Raw genomic sequence first — 14,459 nt, forward strand, 5'->3', positions numbered from 1 at the left:
CATAAAGCATCTTCCCATCTTCAGTGTAAGCTCTGAGTATAATGAAGATTTGATCTTGTGCTCTCGTAAAATCAAGAGGCATATACTAAGTTTTACCCTTTAGCAACATAGAGATTTATTTTAAGGCAGATTATATTTCAAACATAAAAGTGGATGAATCACTATATTCATTTGGGGGATTTAAATGACATGAATTTAAGGTCACAAATTTTAAATTAGCATCCTACTGTGTTTAGAGTACAAAAGTGACACGAATTAAAAAGGAATGTAACATACAAAGTAAAAGAGAAGATTAATTTTTTAATATGAAGAGATAAAATAAAGATAATTTAAAATAAACTGAAATTAAAATTCAAAAACCTATAGGGTGATAATTGACTTTATAAGGATAGCAAGAAAGCCCACAGGATTTAAATAAGAGTTTAGGGTATTTTTATCTGTCTCTACTTATTCTAACTACTTGGTAACATAAATATTTACTCCACAGTGTTTTTCCTAGGGGGGCTAGTTCACTGGGAAGTTTTTTTTTTTTTTTGGCTCTTTGTAGAGTAGCTATAGGGAAATGATAGTCTCTAAAAATAAAATTTAAGAACAATTTGAAAATAATAAATTCAGATTTTCTTGACATCTTTGTTGACTAATTCTTTCCCCAAAGCATGTAATTTGAAGCATTGACTTAGAACTGCTTATATCTGCATATTGAAAGTAAGGATATATCTTTATAAGGGATAAGAAAAGAATTTAAAGTAGTCACTATTATAGGCAGTCTTCCATAGACATTGATTTTGACCCTACTATCAAGGCGAAAGTAAATTAATGTTAATTTTTTAGTTACCAAAATAAAACAGTATGCTCTCCTGGGTTCAGAGGGTAAAAATACTGTATCCTCAATTTTCTCTGAAATTATTGGAGTTCCACAGGATTCCATATTACCAAGTATGTTCCTTAGTTCCTAGAAACAAGTAAGGATAAAATACTGTCCATGGTATGGAAGATATTGGACGGTATGTGTGAGAACAATCCAACTATTTGTCCATCTATTTGTCCTACTCCATCCACCCATGCATCCATCTATACTCCATCTACTTCTCCTTGTGGAGGAGACAGATTTGAGACACCACCAAGACTCATTTTATGTTGCATATAGAATGGTCATCACAAACCGTGGAACTCTGGAGCATCTCCTATATGTGATTTCTCCCAGGCTACTCCAATTACTCCTAAAATTAGCTGAAAAAAAAATGTGCTTAATGTTAATTTGTTTAGATGTCAATACCGCAAATATTTTAAGTACCTGTTATTCACCAGGCATAATAGTAGAAAGTCTTAGTACAAAAAAAATAGGTGGTCTTGGCAGGGTACGGTGGCTCACGCCTGTAATCCCAGCACTTTGGGAGGCCGAGGCAGGCGGATCACGAGGTCAGGAAATCTAGACCAACCTGGCCAACATGGTGAAACCCCATCTCTACTAAAATAAAAAAAAATTAGCCAGGCGCGGTGGCGGGCGCCTGTAGTCCCAGCTACTCGGGAGGCTGAGGCAGGAGAATGGCATGATCCCGGGAGGCGGAGCTTGCAGTGAGCCGAGATAGTGCCACTGCACTCCAGCCAGGGGGACAGAGCAAGACTCCGTCTCAAAAAAAAAAAAAAAAAGAAAAAAGAAAATTAGTCAGGCGTGGTGGCGGGCGCCTGTAGTCCCAGCTACTGGGGAGGCTGAGGCAGGAGAATGGCGTGAACCTGGGAAGCAGAGCTTGCAGTGAGCCTAGATCGCACCACTGCACTCCAGTCTGGGCAACACATCGAGACTCCGTTCCCCCCACCCCCCAGAAAAAGGTGGTCTTATAAAAAGGAACTCTTCTGAATAGTCTTTTAAACAAAAATAAAACAAGCAAAACAAGCAAATAAAACAGATAAAATAGACCTTTACTATGGTAGAAGGACTTTAAAACAGAAAAAAATAAAATACCGAGAATTCTGAACATTAAATATGGTAGAAAATTCAAATAGATTTGATAATATTCTTTTCAAAACACATTTATGCATTGCAACAGATAACAAATGAGGTTTAAATATATAATGGATCACACTGATTTTGCATTTGCTTCCTATACCTACTACACCATTGTTTGAAGGTATAGAAATTGTTTCTCTATTGGGTGTATCTTCTTTTATTGTTAATAATCCCCTCATATTCAAGAAGCTCCTCAAAGAGCCTAATAAAGTACGTTCAAATTACCTAATAAAATAAGCTCCCTTAGAAGTCATCATTGTGATTGGAAAGCAATAGGGAGAAAGCTTGATTTATTGATTAGTAAGAGTATGCTATAAATTTTCTCCATATTAAAACTGTGTGGATTATGAGATCACACTTACTTACAGAAATTGCAGCAGATGGGCATAGTGATGAGGATATTAAAGGAGAGGATCACAGGTTAGCTTGTCTTTATAAAATGACTTTATTTCCTCTGAGATACTATGTATAAATCTAACAAAATTGCAGCAGGGAAGATTGTTATCTAAGAAAATACATGATGAATGCTTTTGTGAGACATAATTGTTTTGCAGTAAAAAACACTTTATGTACAGTCATGTGTCACTTAAAGATAGGAATACGTTCTGAGAAATGTGATGTTAGGTGATTTCATTGTTGTGCAAACATCAGAGAGTGGACTTACACAAACCTGGATGGTATTGCCTGCTACACACAGGCTATTGCTTCTAGGCTACAAACCTACGGCATGTTACCATACTGAATACTGTAGGAAATTTTAACACAATGGTACTTGGATAGCTAAACATAGAAAAGGTACAGTAAAAATACAGTATAAAACATAGAAAAATGGCACACCGGTGTAAAGCACTTACCATGAATGGGGCTTGCAGGACTGGAAGTTGCACTGGGTGAGTCAGTGAGTGAGTGGTGAGTGAATGTGAAAGCCTAGGACATTATTGTACACTACGGTAGACTTTATAAACACTGTACAAATGCTATATTAAACCTATAAAAAGATTTTTCTATCTTTAATAATTTAACCTTAGTTTATTGTAATTTTTTTTACTTTATAAACTTTAAAATTATTTTTAACTCTTCGAGATTTTTTGTAATAACACAGCTTAAAACACAAACACATTGTATAGCTGTACAAAATAATTTCTTTAATCCTTATTCTATAAGCTTTTTTCTATTTTTAAATATTTTTATTTTTTATTTTACCTTTTAAACTTGTAAAAACTAAGATACAAACCCACACATTAGCTTAGGTCTACACAGAGTGAAGATCATCAATATCACTGTCTTCGACCTCCATATCTTGTCTCACTGGAAGGTCTTCAGGGACAGTAACATGCCTGGAGCTCTCATTTCCTATGATAACAATCCCTTCTTCTGGAATACCTCCTGAAAGACCTGCCTGAGGCTGTTTAATAATTAAGTTTTTTTAATAAGTAGAAGTACACTCTAATGATAAAATATAGTAAATACATAAACTATAACATCATCATTTATTATCATTGTTATGTACCTTACGGAATTGTACAGTATGTACTACACTTTTATACAACTGGAAGTGCAATAGGTTTGTTTATACCAGCTTCATCAAAAACATGTGAGTTGTGTGCTGCTAAATTCTGATGGCTACAAAGTTACTAGCAGATAAGAATTTTTCAGCTCTATTGTAATCTTACGGGACCGCTGTTGTATATGTGGTCAATCATTGTCTGCAATGTTATGCAGTGCATGATTGTATTTTGTAAATTTTTTTTTGGTTCTTGCATAGGATTTCATTAAAGCGAAAGCATATGTGTGTCCATGACAGAAATAAATGAGCAATAGTAATTTCCCAGTCTGGTAGAACTTTCTTTCCTTCTTTTTTTTTTTTTTTTTTTTGAGACAGACTTTTACTCTGTTGGTCAGGCTGGACTGCAGTGGCACAATCTTGGCTCACTGCCAAATCCACCTCCTGCACTCAAGCAATTCTCCTGCCTCAGCCTCCCCAGTAGCTGGGACTATAGGTGTGCACCACCACACTGGCTGATTTTTGTATTTTTAGTAGAGATGAGTTTTCATTGTGTTGGCCAGGCCAGTCTTGAACTCCTGACCTCAAGTGATCCGCTTGCCTCAGCCTCCCACTGAGATGGGATTACAGGAGTGAGCCCACTGTGCTGGCCTCTAGATGGGACTTTGAAACTCAACAGGAAACAGACGTATCAGGTACAAATTTTGAATTTAAATGTGAATAATAGTTTTCTAATGATATAAAATTTGCCAGAATTTTATTTAAATTCAGTAAAAGAGCTTGATTATTTCTGGAAATTAAAAACAAATAATTCAACAAATAAGAATATTTCCATACAGTGTAGGCTTCTTGATGTGGTACAAAAGCTAAGATTAAGAATGAGGTAAGATTTGCTCTATGTAGATGCTCCATCCTTTACAAGTTGCTGATTCCAGGCCAGTCACTTAAACTCTCAGAGACTTTTCTTGTGTTTAAATAAAGAATGCTATTTGAATTTCCTACATTCTATGCTCACTCTAAGATTCAAGCTTTATGATGTATTCACAGAAACCTCTAAACTCTGAGCATGAGACTAAAATTTAGGCATGAGGTATGCTCATTGCTAATGTGGTATCACTGCTTCTAGAGCTTTTCAGTAGATAGAGCTAATAAATGTTATGTATGTAGACCCATTTCTGTATCTATGTATTTTAAAATAAGAATGGGTTCACAAATTAATATCTACATCTCTAAACTAGCAATACAAGGTTAATTTTAGCCATCTCTCCTTGCTAATTATGACTTCTTTCTCTAGCAATATGAAACCTATCTCCCAATATCTATAATTTATTTACTTATGCATTCCACCCTAATATACATGCAAAGTACTTTCATAATTGCTAACCTGCGCTCCTTTGAAAAAAAATCAACTAAAATACAATGTCTATGTATAGTTCTTTGTATAGTTAGCCTCATCCTTTGCAGGTTTTGTCCTTTCAAAATACTGTTTTCCAAAATATAGGCTAGATCCTTTGACTTCATCACCTTCAGTAAGCTTATATATTACATTTGTAAGATGGTTAGGTTCACTTGTCACTTTTCCACCCCATTTGGGGATATTACATCTTATTCATTTTCTTTCTTTCTTCCTTTTTTTTTTTTTTTTTTTTAATGTGTATGCTGCAGAGATTACTCATTGTGTTGTACAGTTCTATGGGTTTTGACGAGCACAGTAATTTGTCCAGCACCACGGACAGTTCCACTGCCATTAAAATTTCCTCATGTAATCAACGATTTTGTAGTTAACCCTCCTATATCTCTAACTCAATATATCTCTAATTTGGGCAACCATTGATCTATTTCCCATCTTTATGTTTTGGCTTTTCCAGGGTTTAAGATGCATTGAATTATATATCTTAAATATGTAGTCATTTGGGCTTCCCTTCTTTCACTTAGCAAAACGCACTAAAACGTTCATCCATGATGTGCATACATCAATAATTATCTTTTTAAAATATTTGAATAGTATTCCCTTTTATAGATTTACCACAGTCTGTTCATTCATTTACCAGCTGAAGACAGCATATTAGTTATTTCCAAATTTTGGCAATTGAAGTCAAAGTTTCTGTAAATATTCCCGTATTGTTTTTCTGTGTCAAATATGTTTTTCAATTCACTTGGGTAAATACTTAGGAGTGGGATCACTGGATCATATATTAAGCAAGCATCTGACTTCATAGCAAACTTGCACATACGTTTTTCAAAGTGGCTGTACCATTTTGAATTGCCAACAGTAATGAAAGTAGTGAATGAGAGTCTCCGTGGCTGTGCATGCTTACGAATATTTGATATTGTTAGACTTTTAATTTATTTATCCATTTTTAACAGGTATGTTCTGGCACCTTATTGTGGTTTTCATTTGTATCTCCCTAGTGAAAATCTCCTCTTATTCTTATTAGTCATCCGTACATCTTCTTTGGTAAAGCTCAGATATTTTACTAGGAAAATTGGATTTACTTTCTTATTTTTAAGAGTTTTTTTTATATATATTATGGACACAAATCTTTTATCAGATATGTGATTCACAAATCTGATGCCCATATTTTCATTCTTTTAAGAATGTGTTTGATGGAACAATTTTTTTTAATGTTAGATTTTTTTTTTTTCTATTGATTTACTCCTTGTAATGAGGAGGGCTGTGATCAGCAAATTACTTTAGTTACAACAAAGCAAGTACACGGAAGCTAATAAAAAGCCCCCAAATTCCAACATGTATTATAGCTTAGAAGTACACATTTGGTATATTTTCTTCTCTATAATTTCTCATAAACACGGGATTCTATAAAACTCCATTTTAAGTAATAAGTTTAGGGTTTGACTTTTTTTCTCATTGAAATTTTAAAGTCATACTCCTTTGATGTGGTCTGAAGTTGGCCTTCAAAATTCCTGTTAGGTAACAGAACCAAAGTATTATATCAGTGATCCTCTGGAGCAGAGTTTCCAGTATGGAAGCTACCAGCCACGAGACAGCTGAGCACTTGAAATACAGCTAGCATCATTGAGAAGATGACTATCAGTTTAAATTTAAAAGCTGACTCTTGATTTAGTTATTGGAACAGTTTTAAATATTTGTAGGACAATTTGGGCTTGTGAATCTACTTTTTCGAATGTAAATTTTATTAAGTCTAAGTATAAATCAAGTATATTCAACAAAACTTTAGTATCCGAATTGAGATGTTCTGTAAGTACACACTGGATTTCAAGGACTTAGTGTGAAAAAAAGAATGCAAAGTGTCTCGTTCTTTTCTTTACATTAGTCATATGATAAAATAACTATATTTGGAATGTACAGGGTAAATAAATAAAATATATCATTAAGACTCATTTCACCTGCTTCTTTTTACTTTTTAAAAAGTGTGGCCATAAGAAAAAATTAAATAACATATGCAGTTCACATTACAATTTTATTAGATAGCACTGCTATAGAATATGATAATATGTATTAAATCATATTTTGTGTTGCAGTGGACTCAGAGTTCTGAAACGGGGATGTTAATAACCTATCCACCACCACCTCCAATTCTCTGATAGCTTTATATCCTCAGACAGGAGCTTAGCAAAACAAGGGCTGAAGACAATAGAGAGTAAGACTTGAGAAAGGATTTTAGGTCTGACGATATTAGGTGTTGTTAAGGAACAGCATCTCCTGATGCCCTAAACATACCGTAAATTGTAGGGACACTACTGATTCCTGATGGGTTCCAGTTCATAGTTTGCTTTCACCCAAGGAAAAGGGACTAGGCTGTTTTATTTCTTTCTCATTGACATGAGTAACACTTATTGCTTCATAGTATCTCTTAACTCAAAAACAAAGCACAGTATCCCAGAATTGTACTTCCTTCCTTATTTTTTAATAATGTGAAATGAACAGTAAGAGGTTCACATCTGTGTAAAGATTACTTTTCTTCTTTTCATTTAACTTATTAAGTTAACTTAATAACTTATTTAACTTATTAAGTTACATATATATGAATATATATACTCAATATATTCTTATATTCATATATAAGAATTATTTAGTGGTATAGGCATTATCTACCCCAAATTAAAATCTATTTTCAAAAGATAACTAATATAAAAAGAAATTGACCTAAATTTAAAATTAGATTGCAAATTATATTGAGAACATAAAATTTTCCATGTCCAATATTTATTTACAGTTTTCTAGAAAACACAAGAGTATAGAAATTTTAAGATTAACTGTAAGATTTATTTTAAAATATGATTAGACATGATCGATATATTATCCTACCTACTATGATAGAAAATTATTTTAAACTTTCACTTTGATAGAATGTTAAAACTAAGTTTATGGAAGATCTCCTCATAGAAGCTAACCTTCTGAAATTATTCTGTACCTTGGATAGGTTTTAGTTCACAATTTTCTGAAACAATATAAATCATCTATAAGTTCTAACTGAACAATTTCTCCCATAGTCAAGCTAGATTGAGAAAGTAAATATATACTTACAATATAGAGAACATATCATGGGAAGCACATAGACAGTTGTTATACTACTTCACTGTCTTATCAAATCCTTGAGTTATTACATTCTAAACCTGATGAGAAAGAGAAATAAAGAAGTATGTTAGTTAAATGCACTAGATATACTATATATATAGCTAGATAACCAAAAAAATCTAAAAGAAAATGCATGATAAAAACAAAAATCTTTCTGTATTATTGCGTTCTTTGCTGATATCTATTTGTGATTTCTGTTAAATTAAAAAAAAAAATGTTATTGATGGCCGGGCGCAGTGGCTCATGCCTGTAATCCCAGCACTTTGGGAGGCTGAGACAGGTGAATCACTTGAGGTCAGGAGTTCAAGACCAGCCTGGCCAACATGGTGAAACCCTGTCTCACTAAAAATATAAAAATTATCTGGGCACGGTGGCAGGCAACTGTAATCCCAGCTCCTGGGGAGGCTGAGGCAGGAGAATCACTTGAACCTGGGAAATGGAGGTTACAATGAGTTGAGGTCACACCACTGCACTCCAGCCACAGTGACAGAGCAAGACTCTATCTCAAAAAAAAAAAAAAAAAAAAGTTATTGAATACCTTAAATAGTTACAATATATAAGGGAAATATCATTAAAAAGAATGAATGATCTAGGTTATAGTTGAAGCTCTAAGAAAGTGAGTATAAGATACCTTGATAATTAAATATATTTAAAATTTCCCGTTTACAGAATAAATTGTGCCCATGGCACAAAAAACAAACTAGCAAAAAAGTTGCTAAATCATCTGGATGTATACAACTATCCGAATGCTTATAAAAATAAAGATCAAACAATTTGCTAACTTGCCTAAACATTTGTCATTTTAACGGTGATGTGTGTTAGCCAACATACATGATTAGCACAAACAGAGGTAAACGCTTTCAAATTGTATTGAATTAAGTACTCTATAATGAATAAGGATTAGATTTAATATAAAGTGTGAAACTGACCCACTGGCATTCACTTACCCCAATCAAGAACAAATATTTTTAAACTATGGAATAACTTAAAGTATATAAAGGGCACATTCAGTTTTCTCTTTAAGATAATGCCCCCGCAAGTATGTTATATAAACTTATCCCCTGTCAAAAAATGCATTTTTGCTATAGAACAGACCCAAGGGAATTCGTACACTTAGCACTAACCAAAAATACTTGTTAAGTATCTTGTACTCATTGCATACACCCCTGTGCACACGCTTGCGCACACACACAAACACGTTTTGTTCTGATTTTATGTCCCTCAAACACTTGCATTTTTTTCTTTCCTAAAGCAGTCAATTTTAAAACAAAATTCAATCTGATTTCTTTGTGGATTTCCACATAGCCTTGGATTATGCTTGAAAGAAAAATAATTTAATTTTCCACTGAATTTAGTACCTTTTCCCCCTTATACTTTGATATTGGATTCAAACACATTTAAAGATAATACAGATATGAAGAAATTGATCTATCTTGTCTTTAAAAAGTCGACTATCACCTAATTGTTCTTTTTTCAAATGTGTAACAGTTTGTAAATGAATAACTATATTTTGTAATATTTGTTTAGGGTTTTTATGGGTGTGTGTGATTGTCATATAATTATCAAAGCATTATTGTAAGGTAGGTTTTAGTTTTCTCATTTTGAAAGGTTCTGATAACTCAGACAACTGGTACATATTAAGAAGCTGGAAGGTATTGTAGCTGTGGATCAAATCCAAACCTAACTTCAAAATGTCTCCTCTTTCTTATTACAATCTTCACTTGCACATGGCTTCTGGATGTTGTTTGTAGGGCTATTCTGCTTAACTATCTACTTTCAATACTCTTAGAGGTCCCAATTAGAAAAAAATAATAAAATGCTTTATAGAGTAAATTAATTTCTTTGTTGAAACTGTGTATAGCTGTCTTAGGATTGTTAAATGAGTAAAACCACAAACACTATTATTGCATATAAAGTGTGCAGTGTATTGGTTATAATTCTTCACATAAAAGATCAAAATACTCAATCACTTAATAAAAACTAGAGAAGAGGCATAGATATCCATATAAATTGGCTCCCAAACATCTGAGATATATATATATATATATAAATTATTTGCTGTCGCATTTGCTTTCATTGTACCAGTGTTTTCTTGTTTTTGTTTTTGTTTTTACCATCTGACATCTGATTCAATGCTTTCAAAAAGACCTTGGCTGAGAAGTCAGAAAAAATCAAACATTTAGAATTATTTCTAGAATGAGAGCAAATAGTGAGGGGCAGGAAGTGGCCTGAGTTCTTTTATCTATTTGGTAACTCAGATTTGTGCGTGTGTGTGTATGTGTGTTTCCCAAATCATGGTTATAATTTAAAGGCTCAGCATGCTGAATAAATCACACTTAAGTAATTGAGCTACTCTTTTGATTACTTTTGTTGATAATGTTTTATTTGAACTTAGTTTTTATTATCTCTATCTCCCTTTTTCTATTATGTGTAGGGAGAAAATAATTTTCTCCATTCCCTATATTTGTGTCCAAACCAGTCAAAAAATTATAGTGCATTTTTCTCTTTTGCTTTTCTACATGTCTTTCTTCCTACAATGGTAAGGCATCTACCTGCCATGGGGTAGAGGTGGGAAAGAGACACTCAATTTCTGTTTTTCAAGGCATTATTTTAATGTATAGTTCAACATCAGTCTTTAGAAAGCCCTTCAGTTTCTTCCTCCATATCAAGACCAGGCTTGATGGGTTAGTCTATTATTTGGATGTTTTGCCAAGACCCAGATGCTTAGTAACTTAAAGATGAAACATTAAGATGATTCACTAAGTGTTTTTACTTTTCATCTCGATGTTTGTCAACAAACATAAATGAGTGGGTTTGCATGGAATTTTATATAAAGGAGTTTCAAATCATGTAGAAAGAACAGGCCAGGCACAGTTGCTCAGGCCTGTAATCCCAGTACTTTGGGAGGCCCAGGCAGGAGGACCTCTTAAGGGCAGGAGTTTCAGACCAGTTTGGCTAACATAATTAGACCCTGTTTCTTCCAAAAAAAAAAAAAAAAAAGTTTAAAAAAAAAAAATAGGCAGGCACATTTGTGCACATCTGTAGTCCCAGCTACTCAGGAAGCTGATGTGGGAAGACTGCTTGAGTCCAGGAGTTTGAGGTGATAGACTATCATGCCACTGCACTCCAGCCTTGGCGATAGAATGAGACCCTTAAAAAAAGCACAATAGGAAAAAAGCCCTCAGGCATTCTTTTGAGGAATGCCAGAATAGGTGGAGAGAAAGAGTGCAGTGGTAGAGAAAAGTGGATGCTACAGCTCTTGTCTGTTCTTCCCAGCTTCTCGAGGCCAATCCTCTAGGGGATGTATCTTTCGAAATTCTTAATTACATTGACGGGATGCTTAGGGTTTTTGCTTTCAAGTTTTGGAGGACATTGCTGTGCTGAGTAATCCCAAGTCAACATGCGGATCCCAAGTAGTAGCCAAGGAGGCCCTGTGGCATGACAGACTCAATTTGCAATCCCAAGTTTCCTTTGGCTATCATGCAATATGGATAATAAATTGAGGGGGATTAATGGGCCTTCTATGAGCAAAATGGCTCAGCCAAGAAGGTTTATGAGGTTCACAGTTTTAACCAGGTGTCAGAAGAGAAAAGTAGTAGAGACTCTAAGGAATCTGAGCATCAAGATCAAGGGCAGGCTGAATTAGCAAGGCCATTAGAAGAGACAGAGCTCAGAAAGAATTGACTGTGACAGGTGTCGGCAGCAGAGTGGGACTGGAAAGGCCCACTGAAGAGAAGCAGCCAGAAAAGGAAGGTTTCATGAAGGAGTTCATGTTTGAGTTGAAGACAATGACTCACCCTTATATTCAAGACCTAGCATTACAAGGAGAGTAGACACAAAGTGCAAAGGCCCAGGACAGTAACAAGCACTGCATGTTCAAACAAAAAAGAAAAACACCCCAGTATACCTGTAGCTATAGTTACCGGGGCACTACGGGTAGGGTGGGTGTGAGGGGAAGGGTAAGACAACCAGGTAGCAGCAGGTCTTGATGGGCCTCAAAGGCCATTGTAAAGAGTTTAGACTTTATAGTGCAATGGATACAAGAGGGTTTTGGCTGGGGACTAGCATGATCTGAATACAATTTTAAATGATCACTTCAGCTGTCCTATTGACAATAGAGGGGCAAGGCTGGAAGCAGTAGCCAGTTCAAAGGCTATTACTGTCCTTGAATTGAGGACAATGTTGGTTGTTAGGTTTGGTGGAAATAAGTGTTTGGATTTGGAATACATTTGATATATTTGAATAAAGTATTAAATCCAATTCATTAGTATGGTCATTTCACAAACACAAATGCATCGTTGAGTCATCACTTTTGAATCATTGTTAATTTTTTTTTGTAGAGAAAGATCAGTTTAAATAATAAAAATTAGATCTTTATTCAAGATACTTTAGTAAATTTGGGGGAAAATACACCAAAGGTGAAAAATATGGAGACACACTAGTTTTATATAATTGTTTTCAGTTGCTGTTGAATTAAAGATAGTGCAAATGATTAAGAAAAACACTACACAATCTATAAATGTGAAAGAACAAGGAAATGGCCAAATGGAGCATTATTTATTTAAAAAGAAGCTTCAGAGAACTCTGAAAGATGTTGTTAGAAATACCTCAGATATATTGAAAACTGAATTCCAATAATAGGAGCAAACTTCTTAATTCAGCTGACCAGATGAGATTAAAGGACATTGAATTTTGAAAAATAATGACAAGTACTATGTGCTGTTTATAATAAGTGAGCGTTGCTGCCAAGAGAGGTCATCGAGCCAAATCCTGTGACTGTACTTTAAGTAGAATTTTATGACTTCAAAATTTTATGACTGGGTCTTTAAGCTTTTTTTAATTCAACATACATTTTCTAAATGTCTTCTATGTAACAGAGAGTTGCTAGGGGTTATGGTCATAAGGGTTCCTAAGACACTCTCTCTGCCCTCGAAATCTTCACAGTCTAGAGGCGGAAGGGGAAAAACAGAAATGAACTGTGTGTGTACAAAAGAACTGTGTGTGTGTATCTGGCTTTGGGTACACATGTAGTAGCATTCTATTTTACAAGGTGTAAGCTTAATAGAAAACAGGCTATGCAACGTGAATGCAGAATAATGACAAGACACTGCAGCATGAATAAAGAGAAGCATAGCAAGGATAATATCATTTTGGGACTAAAAAGTAATATGGCCTCTGTGGAACAGAGTGTAAAGGTAAAGAGTGTAATGGAAGACATGCACAAAGCAGTGGAGGTGAGTTGGAGAGCCCCTAGGTCATGCTGAGAGCTTGATTCTCATTAACGCTAGTAATAATAACACCTGTTCACTATATACAGGCTCAATTTTAAGAGTCTATCCATATATGTTCTCATTCAGTCTTGTCAATGAGTTTATGAAGTAGTACTATTCCAGTTTTAGAGATGAGAAATATGATGCACAGAAAGATTAAGCAATTTGTCCAAGGTCATTCAGCTTGTAAGTGGTACAGCTGGACTGGAACCCAGACAGATTGATTCCTGAGTCCCATTCTTGGTGTGATATGTCTGCCTCTTCCATACAGCATGGGATGATTTGGCTCTAAAGAATTCCTTTTTCATAAATGTACATGGAAAAGAAAATTTTCCTGTTCACAGTCCAAAAAATGTTGGTTGGCTCTCTACATTAGGTAGAAATATGAATAAGAATCCTAGATCGAAAAAAAACAAAGCCAAGTGAGAATGAACGAGAAGAAGAGAAGGAAATAACAAACATTTCTTAAGCATTTTATTGTGGAACAAATTCAGGGCTAGATGATTTAAAGGTCATCTACCAGGTCCATATCTTTGCAGTATATGACCAAAGAAAAAGAAAAAAGAATGGCCATGAGAGACATGCATGATTTGGACTTGCTTCTACAGCTCTTGTTTATTTTCTTTATCTGAAATCTTTCAAGGGTTGTGCTTTCTTCTCATTCCTTCTCTCTCACTTAGCCGGCTTGAATGATCTGTTTTGACTCTATAGTTAAAGGGAATAGGATGTAGATCCTCGTGAGTTGAACAGGGTTGGATGTTCTGTAGAAGGCTAGCCTTGAATGATATAGCCTATTCTACGCATGGAGTTGTTGCAGGCGACAGAATTAGTAACACTTAGGATCACTGACAAACATCAATGTCTTAAGAACTTAAAATACACTAATGCTTGGCATACAGATTAGTAATTGTTATAATAGATGTTTGAAATAGATTTGTCCAAATGTATACATACATTTTATCAATAGAAATATTTTCAACACGTATTTTGGGGAAGGGAAAGCTGCTTTGTTCTTTTAAAACTTGCACACTTCAGGAAAAATTCTTGAGCTTCTTCCCCTGAGCTTTAAGCAGTACTAGAAACCTCATTGTACATTCTTCCTAAAGCATCTATTTT

At 34.6% G+C, this 14,459-nt stretch overlaps 1 protein-coding gene across 3 annotated transcripts in view; it reads right to left on the bottom strand.

Moving 5' to 3' along the window:
- The window catches only part of FUT9 (fucosyltransferase 9), a 207,886-nt gene that overhangs the window by 98,660 nt on the left and 94,767 nt on the right, over positions 1-14,459 (bottom strand). For 2 of the 3 annotated variants that reach the window (XR_012434425.1, XM_005552326.5), the window contains one exon: positions 8,023-8,111. The exons of the other annotated variant lie outside the window; for it this stretch is intronic. The gene's annotated coding sequence lies outside the window, so the exon portion shown is untranslated. The remainder of the gene's footprint in view (positions 1-8,022; positions 8,112-14,459) is intronic. 3 annotated transcript variants of the gene reach the window in all.

The sequence above is a fragment of the Macaca fascicularis genome, chromosome 4 (assembly GCF_037993035.2).
Source record: "Macaca fascicularis isolate 582-1 chromosome 4, T2T-MFA8v1.1".
In the NCBI taxonomy this organism is placed as follows: domain Eukaryota; kingdom Metazoa; phylum Chordata; class Mammalia; order Primates; family Cercopithecidae; genus Macaca; species Macaca fascicularis.